The sequence below is a fragment of the Chlorocebus sabaeus genome, chromosome 10 (genome assembly GCF_047675955.1).
Source record: "Chlorocebus sabaeus isolate Y175 chromosome 10, mChlSab1.0.hap1, whole genome shotgun sequence".
NCBI lineage: Eukaryota > Metazoa > Chordata > Mammalia > Primates > Cercopithecidae > Chlorocebus > Chlorocebus sabaeus.
In genome coordinates this window covers 64,607,865-64,621,055 of record NC_132913.1, presented here as the reverse complement: position 1 = coordinate 64,621,055, position 13,191 = coordinate 64,607,865, and the positions used below count along the sequence as shown (strand labels likewise).

At 40.8% G+C, this 13,191-nt stretch overlaps 1 protein-coding gene across 1 annotated transcript in view; it reads left to right on the top strand.

Moving 5' to 3' along the window:
* The window catches only part of NFE2L2 (NFE2 like bZIP transcription factor 2), a 152,108-nt gene that overhangs the window by 42,178 nt on the left and 96,739 nt on the right, over window positions 1-13,191 (top strand). Inside the window, exons 2-3 of the mRNA XM_038000639.2 lie at window positions 1,649-1,752; window positions 6,104-6,240. The gene's annotated coding sequence lies outside the window, so the exon portion shown is untranslated. The remainder of the gene's footprint in view (window positions 1-1,648; window positions 1,753-6,103; window positions 6,241-13,191) is intronic.

Below are 13,191 nucleotides of genomic sequence, written 5' to 3'. Positions count from 1 at the left end.
CCTTAGATACGAGTCACAACTGGAGACATCTGTCAAAGATTTAAGCTGCCTGTCCCTTAATTTAACAACGAATACAATGTCCTTTACACTGTTTGCCACTTATAGATGGAAGGCCACTCCAAGTCTAAGGGAGAAAGGTAATATGATGGAAATTACAAATATGCATTATAATATTTAATCTTTTTTCATTCAGGCATCTATCCTGCCATTCAGTTTTCCATGCTTTGAAGAATGGAAAATGGTGATACTTTTCTGTCATGATGAGTAATGGATTAGATAATAGGGAAGAGTGGAGTTGCCATTATATTGAATTTATTCTCAATTACAGAAGTCATGTACTATTTTGGAGAGAGCGCCAGTTTAAGAGGAGAATTTGAGCCTTTATTCTGGTAGACACTATATGGCCTGAGACAGATCAAGTCAATTTTTTTGATATTTTCTTATTCTCTAAAGTGAGATTGAACTAGTTCAGTGGCTTTTAAACCATACTCAGGGCAACGTAAGGGTTTATACGGGAAGAGTGAGAGTGAGGAAGGATTTAGGAGGAATTTTTCATGCACACACACACATACACACATACACACACACACTGGCAGATTCAACCACTGCTGGATCAAGTTTATTGGATGTACATATTAATCTTCAGTGTAAGTTCCAGAGCTAATTAAAATTTTAAACATGGTAACTAGATAATTTGATCATATCTACTTTCCTTTTCAATGATAATATGGGGTATAATGTTCACATCTTCTGGCCCATTTCTAGAGGTCCTTTCATGTACTTTTTACTCAGACTTCCTTGTGACCAATCTTAACCCTTCCAAGTCACTGGTCAAGTTACCAAACTATTAGCCACTGCTAATTCCAGGCAAACTGAACAATGAGATACATATTATTTCAATTTCTGCCCATTTTAAGGATTACCCTTTTTTTTCTTTTTATTTTTTGTTTTATAGATTGAGATGGGGTCTCGCTGTTTTGACCAGGCTGGTCTCAAACTCCTGGCCTCAAGCAGTCTTCTTATCTTAGCCTCCCAAAGTGCTGGGATTACAGGCATGAGCCACCGTGCCCGGCCAAGGCTCGTACTTTCCCCTGGTCTCTCTGGGTCTTGGAGTGAGCTGTAAATGCTAAAGCAACCCACTTCAAACCAAGAAAAAAGGATCTGTAAACCAAGATTTTAATTTTTTCCTCTCAAATCAATTGGACATAGTGAATACCCCATGAGACACACGTAAGCTAGGGAGGGACAGCAGTGTGACAGACGTAAGCAGCAGGAGAATACAAGCAACGTGCTCACTAAACTCACTCATCCTCAGGACTATCCAGGCCTAGTGAGTTATGAGCCTGAATTAACACCTGGATCCTGATAGGCAATTATGACTGCAAAGTCACTTGGTGTCTCAGGCGTAGGTGTTCCACTGGGACCTAGTAGCAAGCCTCTAAAATCCAAAGAGGTCCACCAAAATAGTGCCTCTTCACATTGGTAAGGAGCTCAGGTACAACAGTTTATCTCTCACTTTAGAATTACAGCCAAACATATTCTGTAGACCACTGGACCCTTGAAAAATTCCCACTCAAGCTCTCACGTGTCTTTTTCAAGGTGTCCAAGGAATTTATTGCTTTCTACTCTTTTGTCCCCACCTGTATAGGATGAATATAGTCTGATACCATGTGAGATGAGGAAATAAGAAGCTTTCTGCTGACTTCATTGTGACCCAGGGTCCAAAAGGTGATGTAATCCTGTGGCAAGAAGGTAAAGCTATATTCTTGTCTGTACCAGATGAAAGTGAACTATTTCTGCTTCATCATTCACAACTGTCCTAATAAATGGCCACAAGTCCCTTTGTATTCCAGGAGGTAGATTCAAGTAGGCACTTCCTCAAGGGTACTCAGATTTCCTTTAACTGTGTCTGAGAACTGATTCATATCTGGAAATTGGATACTGTCTCTCTTTTCTAGACATGAAGGTTTTTTGTTTGTTTTCTTGTTTGCTATACAAATCAAGTAGGACCTTAGTGACTTCTTATTTATTTCAGTCCTGGGGACTCCATGATCAGTTAGTCACCTCCCATGAATCCATGAGTCAGAGCATTCTGATTTTCACACTGACCCTACTACCTTTCAACTTAGCCCCATGCAAATGTGCTATCTAGACCATGTCGCTCTGGGATCCTGCCATCCCTCTGAAACTCAGTAAGCCAAATTCAACTGTAACCTCTTTTCAGCATCATCACTGGTCTACATGAAACGTTCTCTAAATCACGTTTCAAATATGCTGACCCTTCCCTCATAGATTTGTTTCTCAAGGCCTTTGTAAAGAGTGTTTTCTGGACCTTTTTATCATTTTTATTTTAATTAGAGACAGGGTCTCGATAGGTTGCCCAGGCTGGCCTCAAACTCCTGGGTGAAGTGATCCTCCCACTTCAGCCTCCCAAGTAGCTGGGACAGGTGTGAACCACTGCACCTGGCTAGATCTTTTTTTGGAAGACACAATTGAGGTGGGTGGTTGGGTCAGATATGACAAATCTAATCCAGCATTCCTGTCTCCTAAAATTTAAAAATTTGTTCCTTTACATTTTACCTAAGAGATTTGCATCTCAACTTTATTTTGTATGACTCACCCCTCAGTCTAAATTTCGATGAACATTTAGCAGAGCAAACAGAATTATTCCTAGCTTCTCAAACTAGAATAATCCAGAATCTCTTGTAAGCCCTATTAGTAAATTCAACCCAATCTCAAATTGTGTCGTCTTCTTCATTCAACATTCTTAAAATCTATTCTAACTCACATCCCACAGATTAATTAGCAAAGTTATTCCATTCCTTTGTTGCTTGAGACATAGCTTACTAAGCTTCACTTTGTAAACTGGCCTCTTGAAGCACACTAGAATTTTCTGGGGGGTTGGGGTGGGGGACACAGTCTTGCTCTGTCGCCCAGGCTGGAGTACAGTGGTGTGATCTTGGCTCACCACAACCTCCACCTCCTGGGTTCAAGCAATTATCCCTGCCTTGCAAGTAGCTGGGATTACAGGCACCCACCATCATCCCTGGCTACTTTTTGTATTTTTTAGTAGAGACAGGGTTTCGCCATATTGGCCAGGCTGGTCTCAAACTCCTGACCTCAGGTGATCTGCCCACCTCAGCCTCCCAAAGTGCTGGGATTACAGGTGTGAGCCACCACACCCAGCAAATTTGACTCTAATTGCAGATCTGGAGATAGTGCAGAGTAAGAGTAGGATATAAGAGAACCTCTTATAAGGTAACTCCCTCAAACTAGGGAATTTCAGCCTCTTCAAACAAAGGAGAAATAGCTTTATACGTAAAAGCTTCAGCTGCAAAGAAGGCTGAGTTTGGGGGCAAGGAGTCTCTGCATTCTTCAAATTCTCCCCTATATAGCATTTTAACTTTAAAGATCTTACTCTTTCAGAATCAGCACTTTAACACATGCTCTTCTAAGACCCCAGGTAAGGAGGTGAATTTGACTGATTTGCAAATCAGCAATCGACAAGAACAAATATTGGTTTATAGCTATCTCCATCCTGGGGCTATAAGTTTCTTTTAACAAATTCACACTTGGGTTTCAGTTCATATTTTAAGATGAGAATTTAGAGATTTTCATTTGTTAATGTCTTCAAATGAAACAGCTAGCCTTAGCACCCAGCTCTTGAATTCCTCATTTCCTTCATACTGTTCTGTGAAAATAGCAATTCTGTCCCCCACGGTCTTGTCTTTAATACCCAACTCAATCCTAATCCTCACAGGCATTAATTTCATTAGCTATTTTACTACTACAGGCTGTGGGTTTCCAGAGTCTCATCTTTGAATATTAATTGGTTTTTATTATCTTCAAACACAATGAGTCTGCATACCCAGATTCTCCTGATTTCCCTGAAAGTCTGCTGTTTGTAACTGAATCCCCATTACCAGTTTCTGTACAAGTCAGAATTCCTATTTGCAAGCATTAGTAACCAATTTTAGGTAGATTAAGTATAATGGAATTTATTGAAAGAGTAACAGTATCTATATACAAAATTCTATGGGAAAGTTAAAAATCAGTCTCAGGAATTAGACAGGAGCCAAATGAGGCTGGCAGCAGATTAACCAGCCAAGGACCACTGTAGAACAGTCTGATTAGAATGCTGCCAGAACTTGGTGCAGAACTGTTATAGGAAGAGCCTAAATAGAAACTAAGGACAGTGCCACCACCAGACATCCTCTTCTCCTGAATTACTGACATCATCACTGTCTTGGTGGATAGCTTGATGGTCTCTGCATCTTTGCGTCACTCCTTCTGGATTCAGTGTGGGAATCCCACTGGACAAACCAGTTATGGGCTGATATCCTTGCTGTCTAGAAGAGGAAGATATGCCTTTTTTCAGTTTCTATAACAGGAAAAGTGTTGAGATGCCAAATACCAAAGCACGCAAACACCAGACAAATAAACACATCCAGGACATCATCCTTGGGTTCGTTTCTGGACTCGCTGTTTTATTAGTTTGTTTGTTTATTTTGCTGTCATTATGCTACTGTTTTAATTTCAGTTGTTTTATCTTTAAAAAAAATCTGGCAGTTCAAATCCTCCTTCCTCTCAAATGGTTGTCTTTTTTTCTTAACTCTTTTCAGTTTAATTTTTCTCAATGAATTTCAGAACTCTTCTGTAAAGTTTCAAAAAAATATTCCATTGGCATTTCCATTGGAATTGTATTATATTTATGAATATATTTGGGGAATAATTTTAAATTTTTTAAATGCCAAGTCTTCTTATCCAAGAACATGGTATATCTCTATTTAAGCCTTGGCAATTTTATAGTTGTCTTCACATAGATTTGACATACTTATTAAGTTTATGTTTTTGTTATTCTGGGAATTACAATTTTTTCCACTTTGTTTTCTTTAAAAGAGTTTCAAAGCCCCCCTTTTGGACCACAGAAAATCTTAACATCTTATAACGTAACTATGCAAATAGCTCTATGATTCTAATTTCTCTTTTATTTTATTTATTTATTTATTTATTTTTGATGGAGTCTCACTCTGTCGCCCAGGCTTGAGTGCAGTGGCGCGATCTCGGCTCACTGCAAGCTCTGCCTCCCAGGTTCACCCCATTCTCCTGCCTCAGCCTCCCGAGTAGCTGGGACTACAGGCGCCTGCCACCATGCCCGGCTAATTTTTTTGTATTTTTTAGTAGAGACGGGGTTTCACCATGTTAGCCAGGATGGTCTCGATCTCCTAGCCTCGTGATCCACCCACCTCGGCCTCCCAAAGTGCTGGGATTACAAGTGTGAGCCACCACGCCTGGCCCTAATTTCTCTTTTAATCATTGAACTACATTCTTCCTATGTTTATCCAGCTTTCTGTACCAAATTAAATCTCATACTTTGTAGTGTAAATTTGAGTTTGAAAGTTAAAGAATGTTTTCCAGGGGACTAAAACAGGAAAAAAACTGTCAACAGAATTGAATAAATTGGAAGATGGGAGGCTGCTGCACTAGTACTACAGTGTCCCCTGGTGGACACAAGGAAGCATGGGCATGTTTATACCAAGAATGACCCCAGTCTCTTTCTTCCACAGGCTGTTAGAATCTGGAGGTGCCTCAGTGGTCAACTAGGTCAACACCTCTGGCTTCCAAAAAGGGAAACTTAGAAACAAAATGAAGAAATGACTGGCCCAAGTTCACAATGTTAACCCAAGGCTAAAATCCAAGATTCCAAACTCTCATTTTTCTTCCTTTTTGCTACCCTTGATTTCTTTTTTCTTCCTTCTTTTTCAAAATATATTGTGCTCTTATTATAAAGCAAGATTCTAGGAATACAGATATAAATAAGATTTAGTCGTTGCCTTTAAATCTAGTTTTACTTCAAGCCTAATTTTTTTAGCCATTTTCAGGGAATGAATTTGTTGGGAAATGACCAAACAACTATGCAGGGGAAGGTTCTCAATCATCCACAAATTGACTCACAATATGATTAATTAATTATGAGTTTTAACTGGAAAGTACAATCATAAATGTGAAAATTGCCCTTGATCAGATTCAGACCATTTCATAAGGAGGTAAGGCATACTTTCAAATGGCCTGTATTAACCTTTATCTTATTTCTCCTTTGCAGATTCAAAACTGTGAGCTATTTTGCAAAAAATACAAGAAGATGTGGAAAGTTTTCATGAGTGCCTACCACCTAATCCCAAACACTGTCATTCATATGCGCGTCATTGAGCAAATCTTTATTGAGGATCTATATGCCAGGTATGTGCTAAGCGCTGGGCTTAGTGTGGCAAAGAGAACAGATATGACCTTGAGGTTTCTGCTCTTACAAAGTTTGCAGTCTCCTATTTGTGTATGTGTAATTCTCTAAAGCTCAGGAAAGTTGTTTACCTCATTTTGCTTTGGCATCATATTTTTAGGCTATAGAAATCAGAGAGTATGCAAACATTTTCTAAAATTACTCTGCCCCACAAAAAGGGAAACACAAATAACAATTTGGGGCCAGATAGAACTGGATTTGAATTCCAAGCCTGCCCTTTACAAGCTATTAAACAAACGAATTCTCTGAGCCCCTGTTGCTTTCATGAAGTGGAAATAATATGTATCCTTTGTAAGGGATCATATCCTTATTAATACCTAAATAGAGACATTACTTTTTGAGTCAAAAATATGAATTATATGGTCCATCTCCTAAAATGCAGAAAAATTATCAAAAGAGAAGCATTATTAATATTGTTCACTTAGTTTCATCAAGAATGTCACTTTCCAGCATTAATACAGACAGATATTCTTTGCCATTGACTTTTTCCTGTTTTAAAATAAGGTGAAATGCTCTAACAATGGATGCCACTACAACAGAGTTTCTGTAAGGCTTAGTTTCTTTTTCCATGGATACTTTCCATGGCCTTGCTCCACATAAACTAAGCCCTATTATTTCAGTTATGATGACTAAATCTAGTATGACCATTATTTGTCTGTATAAGGGATCTTGTAGTAATCTGTGTATAAACTTATCACTCCATCTATTTAATGATTTGACTAAGTCAAGGATCATATTTTATTTCCCTCTGTTCTCCCCTCCCAGTGGTACCTCACACAGAATTAGAGCACACTAAATGTGTGCTGAGTAAAAAGACTATCCTACTATGGGCTTTTTGACATGTAAGCTGAGAGAGAAAATTTGGCATATGTTGTAGGTAGACTTACTTTGTTTTACCTGGGAGTAGCAAGTATCAAACAGATCCTACTTCTGTTACAATCCTGCTAGAGGAAAAAAAGTAGTTAAATTCCCCAATCTCTACTTAAACCAAAACAAAACTTCAAAAATATTGAGACACAGAGAGAAGGAATAGGATGGGGTCAGGGAGGACTGGTGTTTGTGCATGGTGTGCATGCAGCAGGCTAACGTCCTTTCCCTGTTGTAATAGCTCCGAATGTAAGTGCCACACAACACCAGGTCTATGAAAAGCCCAGGGTTTAAAGGTCAAACAAGTTTGGGAAAGCTTGCCCAGCATTTTCCTCTCTTGCAAGTTGGCGGTGCATACTGGTAAATTAAAGCCTATAAAAACTGCTTAACGTTGTTTTACCTTGCAGTCCCCAAATTCATTTGACCAACGTTTCACCTATAAACATCCCGCAGATCTAGTAGATTCTGTGGAAGGCACAGACTTCAGGGAACTGCTCCACTGTGTTGAAAGGACTTCTTTCTCTTGTTCATTTACATACAAAAAACTGCCATTTTATTTCCAAATCTTACAGGTCTGGGAATGTGAGCATTTCCAGCAATGTTTTAACTATAGAAAAGTGAGACCACTTCCTGACAATTCAGTGGTCCCAGAAAGTTTATACAATTGAATTTTAGGTATGTAAGAAGTCAGTTCGAATCCAGGAAATGGCTTCCCAGCAATGCCTGGAATGTCCTCATAAAAACTGAGACACAGATATCCAAGTCCTGTTTTGGATCTTGGAGGGACAGAGAGAAAGAAGAGAAAAACATAAAATTATAGTCCCAAATCTCATGATGTTTCTTCCAGTTTTCTACAAATAAATATCCACTTTCTCTGAACTCCATCTTGGGGCTTTATTTTTGTGTGTTTCTAATTCTCCCCTCTAGATGGCAGCACAGATGAAAAAATGCCAGAAACAGCAGGCTGGACTTAGTAGCAGCAAACTGCCATCAACAGCCCTCCCCCAACTCACCCTTCATTTTGTTTTTTTTTTTTTTAAGAAACAGAATCTAAGATACGATGGCTGACACTTTTTCCCAAATAGATTTAATCAGTCACATGAGAATACAAAGAATGACTAACGACACACTGATATTAGTGAACAAGGGAACTGACTCTTAACAGCGTTTCTTACATGTTACTTGTGTTTTCTGTATCTTAAAGATAATGTAGGCATTGTTCCTAAGTCATGCAGAGGGGTCGTGTAAGCATAGTCATTTGCATCATTACCCTGCACATCTGATACAGCCAAACTCCACGCCACCTGGTTTGCTATAAGTGTTGGATTCACTTAAGATCCGTAACAATGCTATTTACTGACCTTCTTGTCAACTGATGCTGTGACGCTGCTGTAAAATGATCCCTATGTCACCAGATGCTGCCCTGAAACTTAGGAAGTCAGCATGAAGGTAACACTTCATTAGAAGTATGCAATTTATGGGAGAATTAATAATGCAAATGAAAAGGAGTAGAACAGACATAAAGAGAAGACCTTTGAGGTTTACATCAAACCCCATCAAAAGATCTTTTTTTTAAAAAAAACACCTTACCCTTCAGGAGTTCATTGAATCTCATCATTAATAAAATGGGGTCTACCAGCAAGATGTTCTTAACAAAATCTGCTGACAGGGAAAACATAAGAAAGCTGGCCCCTTATGTATGACATTTCAAGGGCTCAAGAGTGTTCTAAAGAAAACTAAATTGTTCATGTGTAATGAACTGGACAGAAGCTAAAAGATGACCTGTGTCTTTTAAGCAGCAACAGCAAAAGATTGCCATGGGACCAGGTGCGATGGCTGACCCCTTTAATCCCAGCACTTTGGGAGGTCGAGGTAGGCGGATCATTTGAGGTGAGGAGTTCAAGACCAGCATAGCCAACATGGTGAAACCCTATCTCTACTAAAAATACAAAAAATTAGCGAGACGTGGTGGTATGCTCCTGTAATCCTAGCTACTCGGGAGGCTGAGGCACAAGAATCACTTGAACCCTGGAGGCCGAGGTTGCAGTGAGCCAAGATGGCACCACTGCACTTCAGGAAAAAAAAAAAGAAAGAAAGAAGATCACCATGGGAATAAAAACAAATATAGTACATAAATAAACCAACCCAAGGCAAAAACAAAAAACTAAGTGAATCTTTCATATTTAAGAAAAAAATCAGTATTTGATGTGTCAGACACATCAAATTCTGTCTCTATCCTTTTTTTTTTTTTTTTTTTTTTTTTTGAGATGGAATCTTGCTCTGTCACCCAGGCTGGAGTGCAATGGTGTGATCTTGGCTCACTGCAACCTCCACCTCCTGGGTTCAAGCAATTCTCCTGCCTCAGCCTCCTGAGTAGCTGGGATTACAAGCACATACTACCACACCCGGCTAATTTTTGTATTTTTAGTAGAGACGGGGTTTCACCATGTTGGTCAGAGTGGTCTCAAACTCCTGACCTCGTGATCTGCCCACCTTGGCTTCCCAAAGTGCTGAGATTAGAGGCGTGAGCCACTGCACCTGGCTCCTTTTTTTTTTTTTTTTTTTAAATGAAAGCAGTTTTTCCACAAGATTACTCTAAACACCACATCTTTCCTTAAATGAATACCTTTGCTAATTAGTGTGGGTTGAAATTAGTTATTACTATAATGGGTCAGGCTATCTGCCTGTGCCAACACAACTCCTAATGCTCTAAGGATACTGAATACTTTTTCCTGGACTCTAAGTTTAGAGACAAAATCAAGCCCTAAAATGAACAGGCAGAGAGGTACTGAGACAGTGTGGCATATGAGGGAGTGAAGGAGCTGGGACAGGCCTGCATTCATCTCAAAGACCACACCAGTTCAGTGCTGCAGATCAGCAACCCTCAGCTCTGAACCTATCCCTGGAATCAATACTCAGCCCACTCCTTCCAGAGACTCAGGAGCCTTGGAAGTATGACACACCCAGGACAAAGCTGAAGGCTAAGAGACCTAAATGTTCTTCTATTCCCACTAATTCTGCATCTGTGCAGCCTACTAAACCCACCATCCCTCAGACCCCCAGTATCCTTAATGTGTATCCAAGAGGGGAGGTTCTTTCAATGAGTTATCCTCTTATGAACTCTCATCCTCATACTAGACTCAGTTTCCCATTCCGCCCTGTGATATTGTGACAAGAAATAAATATTTGGGGCCGAGCGCAGTGGCTCATGCCTGTAATTCCAGCACTTTGGGAGGCCAAGGCAGGTGGATCACAAGGTCAGGAGTTCAAGACCAGCCTGGCCAACATGGCGAAACCCTGTCTCTACTAAAAATACAAAAATTAGCTGGGCACAGTGCCAGGAGCCTGTAATCCCAGCTACTCCAGAGGCTGAGGTAGGAGAATCACTTGAACCCAGGGGGCAGAGGTTGCAGTGAGCTGAGATTGCGCCACTGCATTCCAGCCTAGGTAACAGAGTGACTCAAAAAAAAAAAAAAAAAAAGAGGAAAATATTTGGTCTCTTCCCCTGGTTCCTGGCACACAGCTCTTAAAACCCTTGGACTCCCCAGAGTGATAAGAGTGTCTTTGGTATGCTAATAAGGCATTGGTGGCTGGGGAGCCCTAGATAGCTTCAAGAGGGGGGCTGGTCACCGAAAAGACTAAGGCATGATTAGAGGGATGGACTTTCAGCCTTACCTTCCAACTTCTAGGGAGGTTAGAGGGGCTGAAAGTAGAGTTGATTACCAATGGCCAATGATGTAATTAATCATGCCTACCTAATAAAGCTTCTGTAAAAACCCAAAGGACAGAGTTCTGAGAGCTTCCAGGTTGCTGAACATGTAGAGGTACCTGGAGGGTGGAATGTCTATGAAGGGCAGGGAAGCTTCATGCCTCTTCCCTCATCCCTCGCCCTATGCATCTCTTCCATCTGGCTATTCGTCTATATCCTTTGTAACATCCTGTATTAGTCCCTTCTCGCTGCTGGGTGATTTATAATAAAAAAAAAAAAAATAGGTTTAATCAGCTCACAGTTCAGCAGGCTGTTCAGGAAGCATAGCAGCTTCTGCTTCTGAAGAGGCCTCAGGAAACTTACAATTATGGTGGAAGGAGAAGAAACACACACATCTTACATAGCCAGAGCAGAAGAGAGAGTGGGGAGATGCTTTTAAACAACCAGATCTTGAAAGCACTCACTGTCACAAGAGCAGCACCAGGGAGGAAATCCACCCCATGGTCCAGTCACCTCCCACCAGGCCCCATCTCCAACACTGAGGATTACAATTCAATGCGAGATTTGGGTGGGGACACAGATCCAAACCACATCACATGCTTTGTGATGAATGTAAGTAGTGATTGCCTGAGTTCTGTGAGCTGCTCTAACAAACTAATTGAACCCGAGAAGTGGAATCCTCATAGGAACCCCTAATTTATAACCAGTCAGTCAGAAGTATAGGTAACAATACTGAAACATTGGAATTGGCATCTGAAGTAGAAGCAATCTTGGGAGACTGAGCCTTCCACCTGTGGGATCTAATGCTATCTCCAGGTAGATAGTGATTATAGGATAATTGTGTTAAATTATAGGATAATTGTGTCCACTGAAGAATTGGTTGTAGGTGGAGGAAAACCTCCACACGTTTTGGTGACCAGAAGCATTGTATTCGTTGAGTATGTGAGATTAGGAAAAAATTTTTTCTTATATCTCTTACATTCCCTTTCCTCTGAAACTTTTCCTCTATGACCCTGGGAATCTCATTCCATCATCAGCTAACTCCCTGATACACCCAGCCTCTTCAATGACCTTTTTAAATTATTATTATTATACTTTAAGTTCTAGGGTACGTGTGCACAACATGCAGGTTTGTTACATATGTATACATGTGCCACTTTGGTGTGCTGCACCCAATAACTCGTCATTTACAGTAGGTATTTCTCCTAATGTTATCCCTCTCCCTCTTTAGCTATCTAGGTATTTCCATGAAACATACCTGACTTCTCAGTTTCTTGATTCCATTTCCAATTACCTTCTCCACTGTGCTTCAATCACTCAATCCCATGGCCACCCCTAGGCTATGTCATCAAGAAACCACAGCACCTCTGAACCCATGACTCTTGAGTCCTCTAGTTCTTTTCATTTGGTTATTTTCACCATGTTTATTTTCCAAACTTATTAAGATCTGCAGTCTTTCTGCTTTCTCCTTTCCCCTTATCTATAATCTGCTTACTGTCCCCTATTCCTTCTCTACTGAGGAAGGACTCCATGGCTGATAACATTGGCCTCTGACCAGTGTTCTCAACTCCATTACTTCATTATTCTTCTGTTTTATCTGCCTGACAAATTTTAGAGTGTATACCCTGAATCCAGCTGTCTGTCTTGGCCATTCCTTTACCTAAGCTGTTGGGCACTGGAGGAAAAAATCACCCTGTCACACAGATTGGGGCTACCTTAAATTTATGCTCAGCAACCTCAGGTGGGACCTCACTGCTGCCTGCAGTCCTACTCTATTCTCCAGCCTGCTCATTTTCTCAGTCTCCAGAGGGGCTATTTCAAGGATTCGCCTCTTTCTGCACCTCCACGTGTTGGCCTCTCTACCTTCTCATTCTCAGTTGGTGATTTTTTTCCCCCACATATCAGAGTTGGTTGGGGGTAGATGTTATGAGATGTGAGCAGTCTCAGTTTTCCATAACAATCTATACACTTTTTTGTGTGTGTGTGAGACAGGGTCTCACTCTGTCGCCCAGGCTGGAGTGCAGTGGCGTGATCATGGCTAACTGCAGCCTCAACCTCCCGGGTTCAGGTGATCCTCCCACCTCAGCCTCCTGAGTAGCTGGGACTACAGGCCCATGCCACCACGCCTGGCAAATTTTTTGTAGAGATGGGGTTTCCCATGTTGTCCAGGCTGGTCTCAAACTCCTGGACTCAAGCAATCCACCTGCCTCGGCCTCCCGAAGTGCTGGCATTACAGGCATGCGCCACCACACCCGCCTACAACCTTTAAACTTACTTGCATCTTTACACATTTTTTTGACCTTGCCTCTTATTATAA